The sequence below is a fragment of the Staurois parvus genome, unplaced genomic scaffold (assembly GCF_062004578.1).
Source record: "Staurois parvus isolate SC_StPar_1 unplaced genomic scaffold, SC_StPar_1.0 ptg000066l, whole genome shotgun sequence".
Lineage (NCBI taxonomy): Eukaryota > Metazoa > Chordata > Amphibia > Anura > Ranidae > Staurois > Staurois parvus.
In genome coordinates this window covers 9,348,660-9,376,138 of record NW_028317862.1, presented here as the reverse complement: position 1 = coordinate 9,376,138, position 27,479 = coordinate 9,348,660, and positions in this window count along the sequence as shown.

The window sequence follows — 27,479 nt, the reverse complement described above, 5'->3', positions numbered from 1 at the left end:
TTGCTGATAGAAAACTCTTTTTTGTCACATGCTATATTTGATATAACCAATTAGCGCCTACCTATTCACAAATGTAACTAATAAAAGAGGCACTGACAATTGCATCCAGTGCTAGGGGGTGTACATTTCACTACCAGTGACCACCAATTTTTGGAGGGGGGTACATTTTATTGGCACTCACCACAAATGGAGGAGGTTAAATATCACTGTCACTGGCCACCGGTGGAGGCTTTTATATTTAATTGCCAATCACCATCAATGCAGATAGGTTAATTTCCACTGCCACTTACCATCAATGGAGGGTGTTAAATATCTCTGCCACTGACCACCACTGTTGGCAGAAATTAAATAGTAATGCAACAGACACTAATGCTGAGTATTTTTATTGTGGCCACACCAATGATGGGCCTTATTTAACTCCCTCTTTCTTTTCAATGTACCCCCAAGCTTTATTTTGTCTACAATATAGCAAAGGGGGGAAGGTGCAACACTACAAACTGAATTCTAGGTAAACAGCTAAATGAACATATTAAATACATACAGTATATGGGAGTCATTTTACCTGCCAACATTTACATTGTATTTCTGTTCATGCAGTTTTGAGATTATTAAAACACTACCATACAGTACCATCTAGTCTGGCAGGGTAGAGACTAGACTTTTCTCTATTGTAGTTAAGAAATACAGCTAGATCTTGTCCCTGCCCTCTGCTTGTGAATGGACATCGAAGTAGAATTGGCACACTGACAAGTCTATCTCTCTGTCACACCACTTTCTCCTCCTATCCAAATGTACCTTGCTAGCACAAAAGCGCAGCAACACAACTGATTGGTTCCTTGTGCTGTTTCTCCATCCAAGCAGACCTCTGCTGTACAGTGGATTGGAAGAAACTGATACCTGTTTGAATTCAGTGATTTACACTGTTTGCATTACAAAAGTAGTAGGACACATGGAAGGGCATCCCCCTATATAACACAGGGCAGATACACTTTGCCAGATTTATAAAATGAGCCTTCTCTCCGTTTTTTTCAGCATAAACCAGATTGTGCAGTAGGTCTGCAACTTCTGAGCTATTGCAGACAACTGGGTCTGGAGTGTTGTTTCTAGAGCTGTCATACCAGAGTTTGACACTACCTTCTCCCCATTTCATGCACTTCAACTTGTCTCCTCCTCTGCTGTTGTGAGTGGATCTGCTTTCTGCTATATAATAGCTTTTGAGTAAAGGGGTTTTTACCCTTGTTTCAACAGGGAGCATGTTTTCAAGGTTTCTATTCAAACCTTTTCACAGTTCCCAATCTGAATGTAGAAGTTTGGCCTACTCTGGATCTGAAAACTCTAACCTTGTTCTTACAGGTTCACAAGTCTTATATTGAAATTGCCAGGTCAGTCATTGCCTCCATCCTTTCAGGGTAATTTTCTGGCCTCAATGGACATCTGAAATGCCTATGTGCATATTCCGATCATCCTGCCTCGGCAATATTATCTGTGTTTTGCAGTGACCGATCAGCATTACCAGTTTGGCCTTTCCACAGCCCCCTGAATTCTTACCAAGGTCCTTCCTCCAGTTTTGGCTCTGCTCCATCCTTATGTAGTTCACTTTTGGAGTACCTGGAGGATATCCTATTAAAGGATCACTCCTCCTTGTCAGCCAGTGACCAACAGACAATACAGGCCCATCCCATAAATATCCAGAACCTATCTGCCTCAGGACTTTTGTCTCTTCGTATAATGACAGAGCCCTTTTTGCACAGAGGAAGCCCTTGATTTGTGCATGTGTGAGGATCTTGGCTCTCATGGCAGCCACATACGCAGTTTCACTCCAGAACATTGTAATTCGACATTCTGGCCATGTGGGACAAATGGACAGCCCTTTGCATCTGAACAAGGCCATACTCTCTTTGATGTAGTGGATTTCAGATTCGGCACTAGAGTTAGGGAAACATTTTCCTTCACAGTCATGGAAAGTCATAATGGATGCCAGCCTGTTGGGCTGGGAAATAGTCCTTAGCGCTTCCTCAATACAGGGGATTTGGTTGTCAGAGCAAGCATGTCTTCCATTCAATATTCTGGAACTCAAGGCAAATTAGGTTTCCCTTCAACACTGGTCTTCTCTATTGCGAGGAAACAATGTAATGGTTGTGGCCTACAAAGCTCATCATTGGCTGTTCTGTTTCAGAGATCTTTTCCCTCTCACTGTCCAACTAAGGCCTATGTTTAGGGAGTATTTCACGTCTCATTCCCCTGTATCCCATTGGGATATCAATCTGGTTCTCTTGGCCCTTCAGATGCCAGCTATTGAACCTGTAAGAGAGATAATCTTGCCTGACCTTACCTGTAGGGTGGTCTTTCTTGTGGCTATCCCTTCTACTTGGAGGATCTTTGAGTTAGTGGCCATATCCTGTAAGAAGCCTTTCTTAGGGTTCCACAATGACAAGGTTATCTTAAAGTCCAAGTCTTCCTTTCTGCCTTCCATCTTAATCAGGATATTGTCTTTTCTTCCCTGCTATCATTTGTCTTAAGGATATTATTCTCCACTGTCTGGACATAGTATGCATGGTGAGAGTTTACCTCTCACATGCTGCTGTTTTTACAAAATCAGACTCTCTATTTGTTCAAGATTTCTGAAAGGGTCGCTTTGCTTTTTGCTCTACAACTACTTGCTAGGTGGATCAAAGAAGTTATTGTTAAGGCCTATAGTCTAAAGGATAGGTTTTCTGCATTCCCTGGTAAGGCAAATTCTGCTAAATCTGTTAGTGAGTCATGAGCTTTTCAGCATCAGTCATCAATTTTCAGATTTGCAAGGCTGCCACCAGGGCTTATGTTCACTTGTTCTACCAGGTGGATGTTCAGGTTTCCTCTGCCATATTGCTGTCTGAATCTGTTGACACCCTCCTGACCTGTTTGTTATGTGGGCCTGTTGGTGTTGTACACCCCTAAGTTGGATTGCTTTTGGATGTCCCAGTCTAAAAAAGTTATGTCCAGTGCTGTATCAGGAAAATAGGGTTTTTGACATACCAGTGAAAATTGTTTCCCAGAGTACAATACAGGACACAGAACCTTTGTTGTTTTGTGTTGGACAGTCTGCAAAATATTTTTCTTACAAAAACATATAAATATTGTAAAATGCATTTCATGTAAGCAGTACTTTGTAGTGGGTGCAATCTACAGAATTTTAAGCAACTAATTAACCCTTTTGCTGCCAGATCTGTATATCGTACGGACCTGACAGCAGGGGGTTTTATACACAATCTAGTGGCCGCATGGGATTGTGTTTAAATCTGACAGGCAGACTCCTGCCTGTCAGGTGGAAGCAGTGAGGTGGCTCTTTTGCTGCCGATCGCTTCCACAGCCCCTGGTTCCAGTGCCCCCCCCCCCCATGGGCACACTCCTGCCATTTAATCGGGCTCCACTTACCCATCTGTGGCCCGGGGAGAGCCATGGCAGGTGCCAGTGGGTGGAGGGGAGAGACGAGAGAAAACGAATGTCCACTCCCCTCTTCTTTGTGTGACCTGGAAGGCGACGTCCATGACGTCACTTCCAGGTCACAGCTGTCACTTTCCTGGCTAGAATAGCCAGGGAAAGATGTATTGCAATGCGGTTTACATTGCAATACATCTAATGGAGCCCAGAGGAGACAGGCAGAGCCTTTTAGACCTTGCATGTCTCAATAAAGAGAACCTGTCACCAAAAGTCATCACATAGGAGACTTTTTGTCCCCTATGTGATGAAAAAAAAGTTGTTACTTTTTTTTTTGTAAAAAAAACAAAGTTACACCGATGCACATAACATCCCCCCCAAAAATTAGACCCCCCACATATACACGCATACGAATGTAAATGCACGCGTTGGGGTACCTACGCATGAAAATAGCAATATTTCTAGCACCAGACCTCCTCCATAATGCTAAACTGATGACCTATAGGACCTTTTCAAGCTTTGTATATAGAAAATATAGGGTACTGAAATTTTATGCAATTTTATAGGCGTACACAAATTTAAGGTTTGGCATGTTGGATGTCTAACTAACTAATCTTTTATATTTTGGGTAATTTATTGCGTTTGTTAGCCGTAAAATTCAATTTTCTGTGATTTTTTACTCAAATTTTGCATTTCCTAGACCTTTTCAATAATATCGTGTGACATAAAAAATTGGAACTACCACTATAAAATTGGAATTACCACTATTTTATTCTCTAGGATGTCTGCTTTCAGAAAATATATAATGTTTTGGTGGTTTTGTGTAATCTTCAGACCCAAAATGATTTTTCAAACGTGTTCAAAAACTGCAAAGATGGCTCTGACAGCAAAAGGGTTAAAGTGGTTGTAAAGGCTCAAGTTTTTGTACCTTCATGCATTTTATGCATGAAGGCAAAAAATCTTCTGTGTGCAGCAGCACCCACCCACCTGAGACCCTTCTCAATCCATTGATGTGCACAAGAGCAGCGTCTCTCCATGTTCTCTGCCTCCCCATTTCTGGAGACAGCAGCAGGAGCCATTGGCACTCGGCAGGAGGTAGGAGCCAGGAGCGCTGGCAGGAGACCCAAAAAGAGGAGGATCAAGGCTGATCTGTACAAAACCACTGCACAGAGCAGGTAAATATGACATATTTGTTTTTGTTGTGTTTTTTTCAATCAGCCTTTAACATCACTTTAAATTTGAAGCCCACTTAAACCAGTTATTTTTCAGTTTTAGATAACAGTAAGTAAGTTGTTTGTCCCCTATTGCCCCACCATTGGGGAAATTGCCTCTCATATCCTGTCCCAGAGACTCACAGAACATTACTGTGAACTGAACTTTCAGCCTCCCCAAATTATAGTGCATACTCTATGTATTCCTTTGGAAGATCCAGTTGTTATTCGCTCTCTAGTGGATTTTCATAGTTATATGTGCAAAATGCACTATAGGCAAAACAAGAGGTTTATAGCAACACCGCGGGTGTCACTGGGAAAAGAAATGAGAAGGAATATCCCCAAATGTGGGCAAAGACAATATAAAAAGAGTCCAACCTTCCCCAATATATCCAAAATATAAAAAGGTGTATTTGGAGTTGCGTTTAAAGACCATTTCTATCTTTTTTAGAATGTACTTATCCCCAACATATATTTATTTCCAAATATGAAACGGGTTTATTTTTCATTTGTAACATACCTTTTATTTAAAGAGTGTTTGTGAGCATATTACTTTTATTACAGACATTTGCATAGAAACCATTTTGTTCTGGTTTGTTGCTGTATTTAAATAAATGAAGCCGTCAAGCCGCATATAAGCAATGGAACACTGCAATAAAGTATGTTTAAATTGTTAATGTGTTGTTCTATGTCACTTTAAATGAGAGCTGGGCAGAGTAGGCTTAATAATACTTCTTCAGAGTGTGCGCTATGAATAAATCCAAGAGTGCAATCTACTTAAAAATACCTTTTGGAATAATGGAAAAGTGCTGTGGAAAAATATATTTTAAATGGTAATGTTTAAACTCTAGTAACAATACAACAATGTGTTCTGAATTATAGTAAAATTCTCTGCAATGGCATTCAATGTTAACTACATGTTCCAAGTGTTCGTTTTAGGCATGCAATTTAAATGCACAACATTTGTAATCATAAACAGTTGATGGTTTTCCTCCTACAAAAAAAAATTGCAATATCGCTTTGGAAGATCATTTCAGAAAACAAATTCAAGTTAACTTGGTGCCCTGATACCATTTATCTTCTACCTTTTTTTGATATTCTCAGTTAAAAAATATATGTACCTACATGGAGTTGTAGAATGCAGAGGTGGACATACTAGGAAAACAGAGGCTAGCCAGTGCTGCAGGTTTACACATATAGATAGAACTTGTACAGGGGCAGGGAGGTGGAACTACTAGTTGCTTAATCAGTGTTATTGCAGAGGGGCTTAGGAGAACAAGAAGGCACACTTTGGTGGTCAGGATGAAATCAGGGCTTCTTTTCCACACTTGGTCAGTATGCCTGTATTCAGAGGAACTTAAGTGAATGAAGATGCTTACCTGTGTAAGTGCTAGAATGCATTGATTTCATAGCAAATGTGGCAGAAAACTACGCCATTGGTGCCAGTGATAGCAGTTATGCATCTGAAACAAATGGACTAATGAATAGTAAGATGTTTCAAGAAAAAAGTACACAGTAGTTAACTTGTGGCTCAATATATTGTATTTCTAACGTGTGTTCCATATGGGCAGAGATTCTCACAAAATGGTGGAATAACAAAGAACCTTGCATATACAGTGTATGGAACAACCGCAATGAAAGTCAAAACTATTTGTACAGGAGCACTCTACAACCCATGTAGGCCATTGTAGCCATAGACATCATGTGATCACTATCTCCCCCAAATGATTTTGGGTGAACCAGACAACAATTGGTAAGCCTACAGTTTTATATAGCAGCAGACACTGCCACCCAACTGGTCACAGAGGAGAAAATAACCATATGAGCTAGAAATATTTTTTTTGAAGATCACTGTTGTTTCATGAGGTCTGCTGTTGATGAGGGCAGGGTAAGCCAGAGGCAATAATTGGCTGCTACATTTTTAATTTGGTTGCTATGCTATAACATGCATATATTACAAATATTAGACTGCATGTTAAGCCTGCCCCCTTATCGTAGAAATATGAAAGTTGACTTTTTTTTAGTTGTTACGTCTCTGACAGTCTTGCTTATCCCATGACTTCACTACTTAGTGAGAGAGCTACCTAAAACAAGCTAGTGAAGTCATAAGTCCTAAAATAGAAAACTTGGAAACTTGGCCACCACAACACATGTTGAGTTTACATGACCCAGAGACACCTTAACCTCATGCTTCTTGTTCAGATAAGTTGCCCAGATATTCTTCTCTTATGCTTCTTTTATTTCTTTTGATGTGGCTCCATGTATACAATATGTTTTTCCTATTCCAAATTTTCTGTTGGACCTAGTTTGACACAAACAGTTTAAAATATGGCACACATTTTTATATTATGAGTTATATTTTTTGTAAAAATGGGCATTTTATGATTTGCTTTTGTACATCATCTACAAAGGGTTCCTGTTGTAGGTCTTAGAATCCATTCTTAAAATCATGCATACTAATTGGGGGGTTTTATTTGGTGTTCATTGCATTTTAATTAATTTTATTGTCTCTTTGTGGTGTGACAGTGCTGATGTCATCCAGGATTCTTACTTATGCAGGTTGAGGGTCTCTTTAATGTCTGTTCTGAAAACAGGTTTTGCATTTTTCTCTGATATTGGTAACATCTGGATTCGGTCCGCATTTAGTGCCGGTTCACATAGGAATAGCACAGGAACGCACTTTGCATTCAATGAGATGTGATGTTTAGTCAGTGGCAGCAGATCACAAAGCCAGCATTCCGGTGTGAACAAGTCCTTGAACAAGAAACCAGCAGGGGTGTACAGCCCTTTTAGCCAAGGGGTTGTCTATGGTTCAGGGCTTTTTCCCCAGAGACAAGCTTCTGCAGGAGTAGCATGTGTGAAGAGACAATGGTAGAGTGTCTACCCTATCCTTAAAGGGAAGCAATCTAATTTGACCAGGCCATCATCTGAAGATGTATTAAGAGACTGTGGGGTTGATTTACTAAAACTCGAGTGTGCAAATCTGGTACAGCTCTGCATAGACTTACTCAATTGACTTACAGGTTTTATTGTCAAAGCTTAATTGAACAGACTGAAGTTAGAAGCTGATTGGTTACCATACACAGCTGCACCAGATTCTGAGTGCTCCAGTTTTAGTAAATTTCCCCCGTGTGTAATTAGGCAGGAGCCTGCAATTTGTTTGTCACAAAGCTGGATGTGATGGAGGCTGGAAAATGTTTGGTTTGTCATTGTGATGCTAAAAAACCCTGCACGGGTAACCTTTTGTGAGTTTGGAACTTTACTTTGATACAAAAGTGAGCAAAAGTTCTTAAATGTACCTCTCTGACTGATATTGGACACGATATTGGATGATGGAAGTTGGCAGAGCTTCACTTCATTTTCTAAGCAGAGTGAACATTCCCTTGCAAAGTGTTTGCCTTTAGTAAATCAATCCCAAAGAGTCAATTACATAGAATGCTTTCCTCTAGGTCTAGGGTTAAGGATCCAATGGGAGTGGAATTGCCTGTGTGAGTTGTTTTTATAAGCTATCAGGTTTTTTTTTTTTACTTAGTCTGAACATTAACTCTGTTAATAACATCAGAATTGTTTGGGGCAGAAATTTGACTCTTTTGACTAATAATAATTAACCTTCCCTAGAAAATATTTATTTATTGAATGCAAGACAAAGCTAAATCAAAATCCGGCAAAATAATAGAGCATGCAAAAATGCAAAAAAAAAAGTAAGACATGTTACTTGTGCAAGTGTTTATGTCCACCTTATTGGCTGAAATGTTGATGTTATTGTAAAACTATGGATCTTAACAGGTACCTGTGTTCAGTCATGTAACACAACACTTTTAAATTATTGTCTACCTTTTACATACCCTGATGTTCAGCATGAGTATCTGCCATTCCACATTTACCTTGTTGTCAAATGTATGCACATTGGAAATATTTATGAGTTTTCATACTCCATGGTATATGAACAACTGCAGGGAACATTATGTCAATATATTTCAGATGATACTCTGCAACTTCCTTAGTTACTTCCTTACAACTCATTCAGTGCATAAAGCATTAGAAATTATTGACATATTTTATGACAACCATAGACATACAGTGGGGATCGAACGTTTGGGCACCCCAGCTAAAAATTTGTATTAATGTGCATAAAGAAGCCAAGGAAAGATGGAAAAATCTCCAAAAGGCATCAAATTACAGATTAGACATTCTTATAATATGTCAACAAAAGTTAGATTTTATTTCCATCATTTACACTTTCAGAATAACAGAAAACAAAAAAATGGCGTCTGCAAAAGTTTGGGCACCCTGCAGAGTTAATATCTTGTACTGCCCCCTTTGGCAAGTATCACAACTTGTAAACACTTTTTGTAGCCAGCCGAGTCTTTCAATTCTTGTTTGAGGTATCTTTGCCCATTCTTCCTTACAAAAGTCTTCCAGTTCTTTGAGATTTCTGGGCTGTCTGTCACGCACTGCTCTTTTAAGGTCTATCCATAGATTTTCAATTATGTTGAGGTCAGGAGATTGTGAAGGCCATGGCAAAACCTTCAGTTTACGCCTCTTGATGTAATCCCCCGTAGATTTCGAGGTGTGTTTAGGATCATTATCCATTTGTAGAAGCCATCCTCTCTTTAACTTCAGCTTTTTCACAGATGGCATCAAGTTACCATCCAAAATTTGCTGAAATTTTATTGAATCCATTTTTCCTTCTACTCGTGAGATGTTCCCTGTGCCACTGGCTGCAACACAACCCCAAAGCATGATTGATCCAACCCCATGCTTAACAGTTGGACAGAGGTTCTTTTCATTAAATTCTGTGCCCCTTCTTCTCCAAATGTACCTTTCCTCATTCCGGCCAAACAGTTCAATTTTAACCTCATCGGTCCACAGAACTTGTTTCCAAAATGCATCAGGCTTGTCTATATGTTCATTCGCAAAGTTCAAACGATGATTTTTGTGGTGAGGACATAGAAGAGGTTTTCTTCTGATGACTCTTCCATGAAGACCATATTTGTACAAGTATCTCTTTATAGTGGAATAGTGTACCACAACTCCAGTGTCTGCCAGATCTTTCTGGAGGGATCGTGCAGTCAAACGTGGGTTTTGAATTGTTTTTCTCACAATCCTGTGAACTGTTCTCTCTGATATTTTTCTTGGTCTTCCAGATCTTGCTTTAACTTCCACTGTTCCTGATGACTGCCATTTCTTAATTACATTCCGAACAGAGGATATTGACATCTGAAAACGCTTTGCTATCTTCTTATAGCCTTCTCCAGCTTCGTGAGCGTCAACTATTTTCAATTTCAGTTTTCTAGACAACTGCTTAGAAGAACCCATGGTGCTGATTGTTGGGGCAAGGTCAGATGAGTCTGGGCATTTAAAACCTTTGAGATTGACATCACCTGGTCTTCCCAGATGATTGAGAACAATCCATGACACTGGCAGGTCTCAGCTTGGCAAAGGGGGCAGTGCATGCTATAAATTCTGCAGGGTGCCCAAACTTTTGCAGACGCCATTTTTTTGTTTTCTGTTATTTTGAAAGTGTAAATGATGGAAATAAAATCTAACTTTTGTTGACATATTATAAGAATGTCTAATCTGTAATTTGATGCCTTTTGGAGATTTTTCCATCTTTCATTGGCTTCTTTATGCACATTAATACAAATTTTTAGCTGGGGTGCCCAAACTTTCGATCCCCACTGTATATCACCATTGTAATGCACAGCATTCCCAATGGATTTAAAAGGTACGCCTTGGTTAATTTCTCTGTCAGGTGCAGTACATATTACATTGCTAGTATATTGCTATATAGTATATTGCTTCTGTATTTAAAGACACATGGGGGCTTATTTAATAAAGCAGGAAATAATATGCTAAGCAATAGCAAGTCCTTAGACATCATCTTTCAGTGATCTTTCAGTGATGGTGTTAATCCTAAATCTAATTATATGTAAAGGGTTGTTGTACTCCATCACTCTTTTTGTTCTTCTAGTGGAGATATAGCCTAGTGAGGCAGGGTGTTGAACTACACTAGTGGATAAAGGTTCCTTACATGTGACTCTTAACCTCCTTGGCGGTATGATTCTTTCCGATTTTTTTGTGCTGAAAGCGGTACCATTTTTATGCATGGAAATATGTAGTTTTTTATTGTAGGCTGTAATTTTTAGGAATAACTCGCTGAAATCTGTACGAACAAGAGTCTACTAAACATTCCAGATATGATAAAACTTGAAACACGAAATCATAAATTATAATTTAATAAATAATCATAAAAAATAATAATATAATAATAAATTTAATTCAATAATATAATCAAACCAAAAACACTGAAATTTGAAATACAGAGGCAAATTCGCACATCGCTGAGCAAAGTCGCAAAATCGTTTTTAGTGTCTGATGACGAATTTCACCGAAAATCATCACTCAATTCTACAAGTGGTTCTGATTTACTATCGCTGTTCTAAAACCGCTTTTGACATAAAGGGACGCTTTTTGGACGCCATGGACTTTTCTAAGTTTCCAGGCAGAAAGAACATTCAAAATGCAGGCAGGGCACAGGACACAGCACTCGGGACAAAATGTATGTGAAATGCATTGAAACAGCAATGACAGCAAAAATGAAATTTTTTAAAAATTTCAAATTTCCCGCCGGTTCCGGCGCCCGTACGTCCCGACGTCACAGGGACCGGAACACAGAAGCCGGATGCCAGCATCAGCCGGAGGAGATGGCCGGGGATGCTGCAGGGGACACATTGCGGGAGCGAAGGACAAGGTAAGTGCTGCAGGGACCCCCAGAGCAGCGCCGCTTGGTAAGCCTGAGTGTAGCTCGGAGTTACCGCTCTTGGTATAGAAATTTTACCACAAGCTACACTCGGGATTACCGCTAAGGAGGTTAAAGTGTGTCGCCAGCACCTCCAAATGCTCCTCCAGAGCATCTTTATTGAACGTGACATTTCAGAGCCACTGAAGGGGCTGTTTTATCAAGCACCAGTGATAATCACTTGCATGTAATCAATAAAGTTGCTTTGAAGGAGTATCTGAGTGTACTGGTGACATGCTTTTCTTTTTGACGGAGTTGTGACATCTGTCTTTGTCAGTGCTGCACCCTAGTTGTTCAGGTATATGATGTATCCCTGAACTACTACTACAAATACTATACAGTTTCACACATGCCTTATATGTACTTTTTAAGTGAGCATGGGAATGTTTTAATGACGATGGGCAGGTTTATGAGCACTGTACACTTCCTGTAATGACATTTAAAGATTAACAAATTTACCAAGCAGATATAACAAAATATCTTCAGTGGTATATTTAACTGACTAAAACAGAGGAAATATAAGTAGTTAAAACAGAGCTGTAGTGCAAATATAACACGTTTCTGGCAGTTAGGCCTTTATTGCAGAAGAGACTGTCTATGTTTCTATTGCAATAAAATGTCTACCAGTCATCTCTTTTTTCTCTAAACTCACACTGCGCGGCTCATTGTGCATTCTCGGCATGCCTTGGTGCCAAGGGTTATTAATTCTCATAAACATATGTGGGAAATACATGTCAAACCTGGAAGATGATTGGGCAAAGGTAGAAGCACCACCTAGGAAACTTGTGGATAATTCTTGCATCCTCTAGTTATGTTTTAAAGTGGTTGTAAACCCGAAAAATCAAAATTAAAAAGACCAGTCTATCTCACACAGTGATAACAGCAGAAGTAATTTGTCCATAGTCTGGCCAAGAAAGGAGCAGCCAGTCATCTGAAATTCTCTCTGCTTTCCTATGGTAAAATAACCTGACACATGAAAAAAAAATAGTGTCGCCACACCCCCTCTCCTGTGACTAACAGACTAATTAGGAGCCTCATGCATGAGCATGACAGAAGGGGGCGTGTCTCCCGCAGCCATCCACACAGATCACTCCCGAAATAGCTTAGCTCAGGAATTACTCAGTGGACCATGCCGACACTATGTGCTTATCTCTACTAACAGAGGAGGAGGGGGGGGGGGATACATGCTTGTATGTGGACAAATTCTATAGAAACTATTTAGGCATTGATACAATCTTGAAATTGGCTGCTGTGGCATCACGTGACCTAATTGCCAGGCCTTCCATTGCTTGAGAAATCATGAATTGCTTGCAGTGAAGTGGAAGGACAAACAGGGTGTTTTCATCCTGTCTTCCATTCATGTAGACACGATGGTCCAAATTACAAGGGTATCTGACATTGTTGAGAAGCCTCTCTGTGTCCATGACTATAGCTTTAACATGGGAGGGGTAGACTTCAATGAGCAAATGATGAAGCCTTATTTAGTTTCCCTCAAAGTACTGGTACAAAAAGGTGTCTATTTATTTCAATTGACTGTATAAAACACATTTGTAATTTACAAAGCAAATAGATAAAGTTTTAGGAAGAGATTGTGACGGCCCTTTTGTGTCCAGAAGGTGCTATGGTCCAAATCCAGATGCACTGAGCCGGCTCCACGAGCAGCATTCTTTTGATGTTCTCTCTTGTACCTCAACCCAAAGGCCACCCCAAAGAAGATCTGTAGCAGACACAAGATAAATTCATACACCAGCTATTTTTTATTGAAATAATTTTATATTGTTACTCTGATTTATTGTTAACCATTGTTGATTGCGTTGCAGGAACACCAGTCAGCTGCAGCACTGATCTGTTTACTCTGACAACAACAAGGTGTTGCTCTCAGAATATATACATCAGTGCGTGCAGCACTGCTGGAGGAGATTTCTTATCTATGACTAACAAGGACTACCAAGATACCAGTATGTCGCTGGACTTTGAGTGGTAATACCAGGATGATGTGCGCAGCTGCAGGCAGCATCCAGGTATTGTTTTTTTCAGCCAGTGGTCAGCTTTCTTGTGACAGCAATTCTCGTGGCTAATTAGCTGCTGGATTGCTTTTACAAGCAGTGGGAAGGGACGTCCCCCTTCCCCGCTGCTTTCCACAACTTTCTGGGGCTCTCTAAATTAGGTCAGATGCTGTTAAGGGCAGAGTAGAGTTATGGGGTTTAATAGACACCAAATTTCTCAGTAAAAAGTATCTGTCACTGCCTATTGCTATCATAGGGAATATTAAAAAAAAAATTAAGGCGCCCTCGCACAAAGGTGAATGCATGTGTCAGTACGTTAACAGCAATCACACCACACGTGAGGTATCACCATGAACATTAAATCAAGGGCAGTAATTCTAGCACTAGACCTCCTGTGTAAATTTAAAGTGGTAACCTGTAAAGTCTTTTAAAGCATTGACTATGGATAATAAAAATGTACCTAGTTTGTTGCCATTGCACGAGCATGTGCAATTTTAAAGTGTGATATGTTTGGTCTTTATTTAGTCAGTGTAACATCATCTTTTAGATTTTACCAAACAATTGCGTATTATATTGTGGTTAAACTAAAAAAAGAGTATTTTTTCCAAACCTTTTACATATAAAAAACCCGCTGTGAAAATACCATGTGACATAAAATATTGCAACGCTCATCATTTTATTCTCTAGGGCCTCTACTTTAAAACATATATAATGTTTGCGGGTTCAAACTAATTTTCTTACAAATAAATCAGATTTTTTTCACGGACACAAAAAGTGTCAGAAAAGGCTTGATCCTCAAGTGGTTAGAAGAATGGGCGAAGCTTCTAATGTTGGGCATAAAATGCCAAGACAGTTCAAACACCCCCCATATTATAACCAAGCCATAACTTTTTGGAAAGCAGACACCCAAAGGTATTTGCTTAGAGGAATGTTGAGTGCATAAAAGATTTTATTTTATGCCCAATGTTTTTGGAAAATGACTAACTATTTTTTTTTCTTTTTTGCACAAAGTTGTCACTATAGTCAGTTTTCACACATGCCATGGGTAGATGTGGAATTACACCCCAAACCACATTCTGCTACTTCTCCCAAGTATGGGGATACCACATATGTGAGACTGTTTGGGAGCCTAGCTGTGTACGGGGCCGAAAACCAATGACCACCTTCAGGCTTTCAAACAACGTAATGTCCTAATTTCACTTCCTCAATAACCATCACAGTTTTGGAACCATCACAGTTTTGGAAGCCCTGAAGCACCCCCCCCCTTCCCCAAATGGCCTCTTTTTGGATAGTAGACACCCTAAGGAATGAGTAGTACCTTAGTAATGAGACACCTTTTTATAGGCCATCAGTTGAAACTAAACCAGCTGATATTTACACTGACAAGGGGCAGGAATGCTTTCTAAGTACTGATAGATTTCAGCTGGTGTCTTGACTTTCCATGCCTTTTTGCACCTCCCTATTTTTATGTGTTCGATACTTTTTCTCTGTGTCATTCCATTTTATTACATGTAACTGAATTTCTCAACCTATTTGGTTTGGTTTCTTTGTATGTATGGATTGCATGGGCTGTTACTGACATGTGGTGAAATTTAATGTCAATAGCACCTTGAGAAAAATGGTGACGTGTTCAATACTTATTTTACCTGCTGTATATACCATAGTTTATAGATGCTATAATTTTCACACAAACCAATCAGTATACACTTATTGGGATTTTCTTTTACCTGTGACCTGTGGCAAAATACATTTTGGCCTAAACTTATGAAGAAATTTGAGTTTATTGGATATTTGTATAACAGAAAGTTGACAATATTGTATTTCTTTCAAAATTGTCGGCCTTTTTTCCGTTTATAGCACAAACAAAAAACAGCCACACAGTGGTGATCAAATACCACCAAAACAAAGGTATTTTTGTGTGGAAAAAGAGATATACATTTTGTTTGGGTACAATATTGAATGACCATGCAATTACCAGTTAACTACTTGCCCTCCAGAGGATTTATCCCCCTTCCTGACCAGGCCATTTTTTGCGATACAGTGCTGCATTACTTTAACTGACAATTGCACGGTTATGCAGCGATGTACATAAATGAAATTTATGTCTTTTTTTTCCCACAAATAGAGCTTTCTTTTGCTGGTATATGACCACCTACTCATTTTCTATTTTTTGCGCTATAAACCAAAAAATACAGACAATTTTGAATAAAAACAATATTTTTGACATTTTGCTATAAAACATATCCAGTAAAAAAATCTAATTGTGCCATACATTTAGGCCAAAATTATTTATTTATTTCAGGTACTTGTATAGCGCCATCAATTTACGCTACGCTTTACATATATATTGTACATTCACATCAGTCCCTAACCCTCAAGGGGTGTACAATCTAAGGTCCCTGACTTACATTCATACATACACATACTAGGGCCAATTTAGATAGGATCCAGTTAACCTACCAGCATGTCTTTGGAGTGTAGGAGGAAACCGGAGTACCCGATGGAAACCCATGTAGGCACAGGGAGAACATGAAAACTCCAAGCAGGTGATGCCATGGCTGGGATTTGAACCAACGACCCTAGCACTGCCAGGCGGAATTGCTAACCATTTAGCCACTGTGCTGCCAAAATGTATTCTGCTACGTCTTTGCTAAAAAAAATAAATGTAAATTAATTGGTTTATGTGAAGGTTATAGTGTCTACAAATTGCAGTGTATATATACTGGATTTTTTCTTCTTTTTTTTTTACTTTTTTATACTAGTAATGGAGGCAATCAGCGACTTATAGCGTGACTGCAGCGGGCATTCTGACACTGGGTAGGAACTGACATCCCAATGACACTAAGACTGATCAGTGCTAATAAAAAGCAGTGACACTGTACTAATGACACTGGGCAGGAAGGGGTTAACTGTGCGCTGTTTTACATAATGTGCTGTGTGTGTTTTACTAGGGATACATGCTGCTGTGTATTTCTCTACTGTACAGAGAAATACACACCAGCATGTTATTGCTGGCAGCAGAGAGACCTGTGTTGTTTACACACAGGTCTCTCCCCTGTCAGTGTTACTCGGCGATCGCTGGGTGCCAGTGATTGACATCTGTAGCCGCACACTCCCCCTACCCGGAAATGAAAATCATGTATATATACGTGGTATTGCGCAGCCCTGCCACCCTGTAGCAGTAGTTCCACTATAGGGTGGGGAAGCTGTTAAAATAGCGCAGTACCGAAAAGCAAAAAATGGCCTGGTCATGAAGGGGGTAAAACCTTCCATAGCTGAAGTGGATAACTCCACCTGAACTACATCTGACATATCAACACTGACCCTTGAGGTGATAGCCCAGAGGGCAAGCAGGATGGACTGGAAAGCAAAATAAATTGTTCCTTTATTTGGTCTTGAAAAAAAGCAATTCTCATATTCCTAGCTGAGCAAATCCATTGCAAGCAGATATTGGAATGTTCTCTTACATCATGACTTTAGCCTGAGGACTGGTAAAGAGGCAGATTACATAGGGCATTTAGATGTGTGCACAATTACTTTGCTCACAGCTATTTTAACAATGGTTGATGAGCATTTATATGGGACTGACCTTTAAACCCCTTTAATTAAAATGTGCCATGTATGCATTTTTCTGTGTGGTATTCAACGCCTTTCAAGTCAAGTGTAAGTGAAAAAGTACAGTACTCAATGCCTCTCATAATGTCTCATTACAAGTATGCACTGTACATTTATCTGAATGGCCCACCATATATCACAGTATTTATGTAAGGGTTCTATATTAGTGTAGAAAGTGCCTTATAGGATTTGTTCTCATTACATTTCATCAGAGTGCCAAACAAGAACACAACAATACAGTCAACACTATGCAAAAAGATAAATTATGCTTTGTTCTATTATTTAAAAAATACTTTTTAGATGCCATCAATCTTTCAAACTAAAAACAAAAGCATGTGTCTGCTAAAGGTAAAAAAAAAAAGATATATTTTCTCTTTCTACCATATTGGTGACAAATTCAGTTTATGGAATTTTATTACTAAGTGCAAATAATTCCCACAGTTGTAACAAACAAGAAACAGGTGTGGAGCTGAGCTTCATTTGCATATAAATGAAATCATTTCGGTGCAAGAGAGAATATTAGAAAATATACATTTTTATGCCAGAGTCCTGATAGACTCACAAATATTAAGGTTATACATTGCAATTTTGAAAAGCATGTTGCATATCAATGACAACTCCATATAACGAAAATCCAATTATATTTAGTCTGTTTTGGTGTAATCCAGTCCAAGAAGATACATTTTAATAAAAAAAACATGTTGAAATACAACTGCTAAATAATTGCATTCACCCAGGTCAACAAGGTATATCAAGGTTGGCAGGTATTTTTTTTTAGACATTTAAAATTAAAATGGCAAAAAGAGGCTGATGGAAATATATATTAAAGATACAATATTATTACTTATGCTTGAAAGGTGATGGAACAGGGCTAGCTACTGTATAATTAGCAAAATCAACTGGCACTACAGGACAGAAGATTGTCATTATACTACGTGATTAATGTACATGGTGATAAATATTTCTTCAGCGAAATGTAAGTCAGATTCCGTAAAGCATCATTCTGTCACTGGATGACTTTCCATTTGTGACACTGCAGTGCAATGTATTGCTACAAACTAGTACTTGTTTAAATCAATGCAAATGGAAATGCATGTACAAGTACTCATAAAGAGTGATAACTTCCAAATGTCACATCATGGACAAATGTTCAAGGAAATTAATGTTTGAAGACAGTGATGTTGATAGAGGCCAATGTGAGCACACTCATTTACATTTCACTACTTAGATTATCTTATCACAATGGAAGTAGCTGGACAGTATATATACGTAAGAGCAATTCTCAAATTTATTTGTTATTGTCTGATTGCATTAATGAATAATTTTACCCAACAAAAGCTTAGCCTCATTTATCCTGAATATTTCTCTTAATATTATAGCACTCTCACTTTTATCTACATTGTGTTACAGGGGCCATTTTATATTAGTCCTGCCCCCAAACGATTTACATGGTAAAGTATCATCCATAGTCACACAGGTGTACGCAGAGTAGGGCAGTTTGGGTGAAAGCCAGTTAGCATAGCATTATGGTTTTTAGATAGTGAAAGAAAACCAGTGTGCCAAAGGAAACCCATGCAAACAAAAAATATATTAATTGCCTATATATTGGAGGGAATTGAACATAGGCACTCAGCACTGCAAGGCCCTGTCCACTTTACAGATTACCATCTGCTGGCAGGAGGGAATATGCTGTAGATTATTTCTTACTGAATAGGTCCTATATTCTACAATATAACTACCCCCTCCCTTTCCCTACCTTGACATTCCTATTCTAGCAGTTTCTTATATATGTATATGAAAAATCATAACATAATAACAACCCTTTCCTTTTTACCCACTCCACTTTGTAAATAAGAATGACAAAAGACTGAACAAAGAAGTTATAATTTTTTAATAGAATGTTGAATCTGATACTGTACTTTTTTTTGTTGTTGGAAGTAGTACCTGTGGAGATGTGATGCCATCCGTGGGCTTTTCCAACCTATCCTGGCAGCTGAGAGCCAGGAACACCTTCAGTCCCTTCTGACAATGAGACCAAATGAGAAATCTATTTCAGCCATCTCCTTCCAGGGGTACCATGAGCTAACAGCTCTTTAATGGGTGGATTGGCAGTGCCTAATAAGGGATACCTAAGATGACTAAAATTTAGGGGGCAGATTGGTCAATAACAGCCAGCTTCAGTGAGGCCCTTCTGTCGGTGGTTCACTGTCCTTTTAGGAATGTGGGTGACACGTGACAGATGAGCTGCTAGGTAAGAAAAGTGTCAAGGTCCTACCTTTTCCCTGAGGTTATGTTACTCCATGTGCTGGCGTCCATCTTGGATTCTGCTGTGCATGATGGGAATCCTTTTATGCCTTCAGGTCTCTGTGGTCCATCCCCCAGAGGGGTGTGGCTGATGACATATAAGCCTGTGGCCCGCACATGCTCTTTGCACTTGTGTCTTTGTGTTGCTATTACTCTGTTCTGACTCTCGTGACTCTCCTGGTATCTGATTCGGCTTGTGACTTGACTATTCTTTGTATTCTCCCTTGATCTGACCCTCTGTTGCTGAACCCGGCTCGTGACCTGTGATTCTTGTCTGCTGTCCTGTACTGTTTTGTCCTGTTGTTGTTGACCCGGCTTGTCTGACTACTCTTTTGTGTCTTCCACCAGCTACACGCCATTGGCGGCGGCCATTACCGCAGCTGAGGTGTCTCGGGGGCCGCGACCTGGTTCCTGGCTGCGTCAAGTCCATCCCCACCATCAGGGGCCCTGGTGAAGGGCAGCCTGGGACTTAGACTCCGCGCCCTGAGGGACTTCGGTCTGTGGGTAGTGGTTGTCGTCAGCCAGTGCGTTACATTGTTAGGCCTGCCTGTCCGTTCCTCGGCCCCTGCCCTGACAAAAAGTCTCTATAGTGTTAACTGTGTGTGGCAAGAGTTTAGGAAGCACAGTTGAGCTCACCACTCCTGGCAGGCAGTAAGTCTGGTCCCTTTCACTTGGCTGTCAGCTGTCCTCATGAATGGTCCCTCTCTGGCCCTCCCTGACTGCACACTTGCACAGCAAGGGGTCTCTCCAGCTTTGAGTTCACATAAAGCAGAAGTCTCAGTCCTTTGGCCCCTGGCATGTGTGCAGAGACCCACTGATGGGTCTGCGTTGCTCCAGGTCCCCACACACAGGATGCTTGCAGCTACTCAGTCTCTTGGCTCTGTTACTCGCATGGTGCAGCAACTCTTTCTCTCTGTAGGACTACCCAGGTGTATGGCACAGATCCCAACAGTAGGTCTGCACCTCACACTTTCCTCTTAGGACTGCCTCTCAGTCTCTACAATTTGCCCAGGAAAAGCAGTCATGCCCCTCTCCTTCCAATGTACAGTGTCCCTTCAAGACTGCATATCCCAGTGTCTCTCCCGGCCTCTGGTTCCAATTCTTGTCTGGGGAAGGGGGGGTTGAAGCAGAATGGGGGGATTTCAAATTTTGCTGATTCAGCAGGAAGCAGAGAAAATTTAAGCTGTGTATGGCCATTATATAGCTTGTCAACATACACAGCCATAACTGATATAAACAGTCAATGTTGTACAAATAAAGTAGCAGTTGATTACAGCTGAAAGCCCAGAGACTCTACGCATCACAGCAGACCCATTAAAATGTCAGAAGGGAAGTGTCAGTATTGCTCATAAAATCTAGGTTCCTATGATGAACTTCCACTTGAATAAATTAAAACACTTTGGCATATGAAACCTACTGGTATGTTAGAAACACAGAAGACTTATGGTGCCCATACACTAAATGAAAAATTGTTCAAAAATCTAATATTTGAACAGTTTGTTTTTTGGCCAGTTAATAGGCATAGATCATTAATTGGTTGTGACATTTTTGAGCCAAAAAATCTAAGGACAAGTTAGGAAAACGTCTGACGAGCGAACATTAAATTGAAAGTTTAACTTGTTCATTGTCCGTTAAGAAACTACTGATTTCTACCGTGCATGTGTGAAAAAATGTAACCCAGAAGACAAATGTTCATGTTAATAAGCAATAGTGTACACCACAAACCATATAACCAGCAACATTAACAGTAGTGATATACCCATTCTGAAAAAAGCTATTAAAAATAAAAACAGACCAATGTGCAATATTAACATTTTATTGCAAAAACATTTTTTTTTAAACTTTAGAAATAGTTTTTTAAACTTTTTCTTGCATAAATTTGCTAAATATTTTACAAACTTTGTGCATAGTTAGCATTTTTTTTAATCTCCCAAAATGCAAAACATTATTGTCATAGTTTCCCCAACATTATACATCCATCAAACACTGATTTTTTTTTATTATCTCTCATGGTTTTACAAACTGTGCTTTTTTTTTTGCAAACACTATCAGTAGTCTCTAGATGTTGGCCTGCAGAATAAACCTGGTTTGAGATGATATTTGAAGTTTGACAGCCACCCCTACTATATTGCAAAGAGTGCATATTAAATATGTTGGTGCAGAAAAAGACCAGTACCATATGTATACATGCATATATGACTTGCTGTGCCTGCACAAAACTATAGTGGTGGTGACTGGTGGCAAAAATTAAATACAGCTTTGCTCAAACCAGGTTTATTCTAAGCAGGCCTGCAGCATAAATGTGCATGAAGCACCCACATTACAGATATGTATAACACACTCTTTCTTCAATAAAGTGCATGTCATCAAAATTATAAATAGTGTAATGGTAAAGTTGAGGTGAAAATTGTTTTAAAAAACAGCATATGAACTGAACTAAATGAAATAAATTGAACATAAGTGACACGTTAAATTTTACATAATGTGTCAACTACAGCCATAAAACTTCTTTGTACAGAGGTCAAGTGACCTTTGCATTTTTTTAACTCAGATGAGCACATCAAAAGATCAACTACTAAACTTTGTGCAGTGAGGGAATTTAAAGTGTTACTAAACCCAGGACCCTGCATTCACTATATCTGGTCTCCCACAGTACACAGAACATGGAAATGCTATTATTTTAGTAAATATAAACTGCTAAATACCTTTTCTCATCAGAAGTTAGAGCAGTCTTGTGACTTCTATCAATGTCCAGCCCAGCACTAGCTAAAGCTTTTAGGAGGAGTTTTCTTTCTGTTCTAGGAGGATGAAAATCCCCTGACCTCTGTCTGGACAGTGCTGGTTGGCCCTGCACTGATCACATGCACTCTCCCAAGAAAAAAAAGCTCTCTAGCAATACATCACAAACTGAGCATGTGTAAATGCCTATGGTTCAGTCTGTCTTATCAGGAGATAAGAGCTGGCCACTTGAAAAAAGGAAGGAACAGAGAAGGAAGGATCAAACGGCCTTATTACACAATGCAGAGGATTAACCCCTTAGGTTCCACAGTGAGTATAACAAGCATGCTTTACTGAATATACAGGCTGATTTTACTGTTGTGGGTTTAGTAACACTTTGATCCCTGTTCCTCAGACAGATGACATGCTGAAAAGACAGGGAATAAAATTCAGTAAAATGTAGTATAAGGCTACTTTCACACAGAGGAGCTTTTGAAGCTCTTTTGTGTTAAAAAAAAAAAAAAAAAAAAGTGCCTGAAAAGGGTGGAGAGTAAGCACTGACCTTTTAAGCGGCTTGGAGGAGTCTATTGCCAGGTGTACTGTTAAGTTGAAGTCACCCCAATGCAGCAGCTTGACATAATTCATATCTTTTTTGCAGAGTAATTTGCGGACAAAGTGGATTTGATGTGTGTTTGGAGCTTACACATTCAGCAGGGTGTATGGCTGGGCATTTATGTCGCAGGTTAAGACAATATATCTGCCTTGAGACAGAAGGCGAGGGAGTTCTTAATTGCAGTAGGTACACCACATTTCTAATAAGGAGCTGAAGTTAATAAGATATGCGGAAATTCTCTATGGCTACATCTTAGACTGTGGAAAGCATGGAGCTGAGTATATGCAGAGAATATTATCCGAGAGGTTGGATGCTTCCTTCCACATTGAGGATTGGTTTGCTGGGTAGTTTATACCGCTGGTATTCAATGAGACTATTTTAGTCCCATTTGTGTGAGGCAGATGGTTGCTTGGAAGTAGATGCAGCTCTAGCCTCAGTGGTGGGTATTCCTCTTTGTAGTAGAGAAGGACAGTGCTTCTGTGAGGGTTTTGGATCAGGTGGTTGGTGTCAGGGTAAGGTCTTGATGAGTACTTGATCATGGAGTACGGTATAATATGAAATGGGAGCAGAGCTAGCCTATGCAATAGGCAATTGGGAACAACTATGTTCTCTTTAAGGCCGGTGGGCCAACTGAAAAACTTAAATTGAATAGTAATATAAAATTAAAACAATAACAGAACTGGAGGAATAAGAAAGCTCTTGAACTATGCACAGAAAAACTGCTGAACTGTTGGGGTATGAGAATTAGGAGACAGCAAAGCCCCAGCTGGGGAGTGGTAATTTTGAGGTCCCCTGAGGGTGCAGTCAGGTCTCACTTTGAGTGTGACGGTTAGGTGAAACTTCAGCAGTTCACTTGCCAATCAGATGAGATTGCATGAGGGCCAGCAGAGCCAGGAGGGTGAGAATTTTCTTCTGAGAATACCCCATCTTCTGAGCAATTGAAGACTGCTCTCCTGAGAAGTGACTGTTGAAGTTTACCCATTGCCCCTAGGAATAGGGGTAATGCCAGTGATGTGTGATCTTGTGGTTTCTGAGAGCCTTTGTGACTGTTGCTAGGCTCCTACATCTCTGTAGGGAGTATTGCGATAAGTCAGGGAGTAGCCGTAAGCTGGGAATTTCTCTGGAAGGTAGTCCACGTGGTGGACATGATCTTCTCTTTGGCCTGAAAGAAGTGTATCCTCAACAACACATCACATGGAATAGCTTGGGGCAGATGATTTGGTTTTGGGACTCTTTGGATCCTGTCGATGGTGAGATCTTCTTATGACAAGGAGGGAGCCACAGACTTAAACAGGTCTTGTATATAATGGGCCAATTGGGCCTGTTGGACTGATTCATGGATCCCAAGGATTTGAATATAATTCCTTTTGGATTCTGTCCTCTAGGTCAGCTACTTTCGCTTTTAGCAACTGGATATTATCGCTATGAGTGACTGTGGGCATCAACAACAGAGTTAAAGGAGGTGGCATATTGCCCATTTTATCTTCCTTATCTGCCCTACTCTTTCTCCCACTTCATGGAGTTCCCCTTTAAAGTTATGGATGCAGCAGAGTATGTCAGCTTGTAGGAATACTCTAAGTGGAAGGAGCATATCCTTCATTGTGGAATATGATACTGGCTGTCTATCACGTACCTGGTGATGGAGGTCAATGGAGAGAGGGCTTCCCTTGCAACTAAGTTCCAGAATCCCCTGAGAGTGGGACAGCGGGAGTCAGGCCCAAAGTTGCACAGGTCGCCTGTAGGAGTGCTGGTTGGTGGTCCACTCAGAAGCACAGCTGGTGCACGGAGATAGGTCTGCAGACAGGAGGCGCCTGTGTGTGATATGTAAGCCCTTCCAGGATTTAGATATTTACTGGGTAGTCGGTTCAAGCCAAGGTCAGGTACCAGGTGGGAATCAGAGCAGACGTAGTCAGATGGGATAGCCGAGGTCATACACAGAGGCGCGAGAGAGAGAGGGTATCCGTAAGCCAAGCCGAGGTCAGATCAGGGGTAAAGCAGAGTAGACAGGTCCAGGAGCAAGCCGAGTTGGTAACAGGAAATCACAGGAAACAGGAACAGGGCACGGGGAGCTAGAGATCATCCAGCAACTTGAGGAAGTGATGAGCCTCCTTATAATGGCCGTCTGGCACCAAACTGAGGCTGATGTGTGCTTCTGCGGCCATGTAGAGTACTGGCAGAAATGCCAGATCTTCTGCCGTGGACAGGACCCTGACATTGTCCTGTGGTGGGGAAGGCTTCAATAGAGTCAGGGCGGTCTGGGGATGAAGGAGATTCAGCTTGAGCTGTGCCTACCTCCATATCATTCATAGCAGCTGGCTCCTCTTCTACTTGGGGGGCCAGGACTTGGCTGTGCTGTGGGTGGATGGTGTAGATGTTCCAGAGCCTGAAGATTCCATGGATTATACTGCCCGACCATCTCAGCGCGGTGATGGCTGTGTCTGTGAGGCCCTGTATGTTGTTCGGCCTGCTGCAAGTTGTGGCCGCCACTGCCATCTTGCCATAGCCTTCGGGGAGAGGAGGGAAGAAACCCTCCAGTTTACTCGGCACAGGGGCTTCTTTACGCCTCTGAGGCATGCTGCGGTGTCCCTGGTGTGTGAGGCACCCAATGGATGGACGAAGAGGCAGCAGTGAGCCCTTGCGTGTAGCGGTCTCCCCATTTGTGGAGTAGAGTTGTCTTATACAGCAGCCATCTTCTAACACGGTCGCCACCCCCGCCCCCCATGGTGCAGTTTGTAAGTCACGTGTTCTTAAAAAACTGCGTATGCATTTTTGCCATATTTTTCCAGCGGATCAGTGTGAAAGTAGCCTTAATGTAGTGTATGTTTTTTTTGTTTTTTTTTACCTGAAGGCAATGTATTGTATTGAAAAAAAAAAAACAAGAGATTACAGTAGTGAACACTGAGTTGTATAAAAGTTGAACAGAGATGGTGTTAGGAATATCAATTTATGCCGGCCTACTCCATACAAACATCTAGTTCAAAGTACTTTTGGAATAATGCAATTCAGGCACCTAGATGTGTGATGCAAAATTTGACTTCTTTATTATTGATCATGCTTTAAGTAATAAATGATAACACTGTATATCTCAGGCAGTTTCCATATAACACCAATCAGAATACAGAGAAAAAATTTCAGTAAACCACTCTATGGCGTGTCATAACAAAAATGCAGCAGGGTAGTAACTTCTGCAATTTCTCAAAACAAAAAATGTGTGCATGGATTACAGCATTCAAATCCCACAGGAACATTTTGTATGTAAAATAAACCAGTTAGTAGGCCCAAATCAAAAGTTAGTTAACTATTAACCCTTTCACAACTTCCCTTTTGTCACAAAGTGACAACTGCTATATTCACCCTTCATACCTTTTATCATTAGTGATTTACTGAACTTGCCATTGTCACCAAATTGGGAATACACTGTATACAACAGCACACTCCAATTAGGCCACAACATGCTATTATCAAATCACCAATTATTTGCCTCAAACTTTCTAGGCCGGGTATCCATCCAAATAACTAGTCCCACCAATTACCAGTAACATTCTGTTTCATTCCTGAGGCCAGTTCATGTAAAGCCTTTATGTGTGATTGTATAGAGGTGGCATGATCACTTAAATTAAAACAGCACATTCCTTAAATGTTCACAACCATAATTACTTTTAAGCAGTAAATAATCTATAGTCACTCGATTTTGAAGTACAGCTTTATGGGTTCCTTAGAGGTCAATACGTATACAGGAGAGCAGAAAGCCATATAGTTCTAACTGGAATAGTGAAGTATGCCATGTTTGATGTCTGAACGTTCAGAATATCGTTCTGCATATTAATCTACTAGTGGGTAGGCTGTTAAATGTACCTAGGGAAGGTTATTGACCCTGGTATAACTTGGGAGGGATTTTGGTTCTAGCCTGAGTCCCCCCGCCTAAAACACCCCTCCCCAAATGAGGCAATTGGTTCTATGCTGTAAGGAGACACCCTGCTGAGTTCCTAGAAAAAGGCTGTCAGGTTTGGAGAAGTAAGTTGAAGAATTCTCCCTTTTAACATTGGAACCAACGTTGGGAGATGGTACCCTTTTGCTCTGAAACTTGATCTGCTTAACCCAGGACTTTTGGCAAGTACTCTACCTCTCTAAATTTATTTCTGTTATCTCCCTGTTGTGTTATTGCTCTCTGTATTTATATATATATATATATATATATATATATATATATATATATAGGCTACATCTTTTTCTGTAAATACGTTTATTGCACCATTTTGACCTTTTTAGTAATAAATGTTATTTTCTGAAAAGTGTTGAACTGTTTCTAAAGCTCTTTAATGCAAACTAAAAATCCCTGTATCTGAAGAGTGCTACTGTGTGTTTTTAAACCTCTATATACCTCTGCCTGCGGTGACAGTGGTATACAGACGATTATTCAAACATCATAGTGTTATTGCTACAATTGGCGAGTTTCCTCCTTTTCTCTACAAAAAGGCAGTGGTGGCAGTGTGAAGGTTTAATTGCGTAAATAACCTGACCCAGTAACAATCGCTCTCAGGCTGCAGGTACATAGATTGTGGTCCATTAGCTGGAAAATCTTTGTGCAGGGTACAGCTGAGCATGGCATTGTTACGCACGTGACAGCGCGGTTTTAGATTGGCTAGTCCTTTGGTCACGAGTTGGTAAGAAGGGCTGGGGGTCTGATCGTCACAGTCAACACCTCAGGTGGAGGAGAATCCATGACTTTCTTTACCTTTGATGCATGGATCCAGGTCAGAACTGTTGTATGTGTCATAGCTCTTATCACTGTG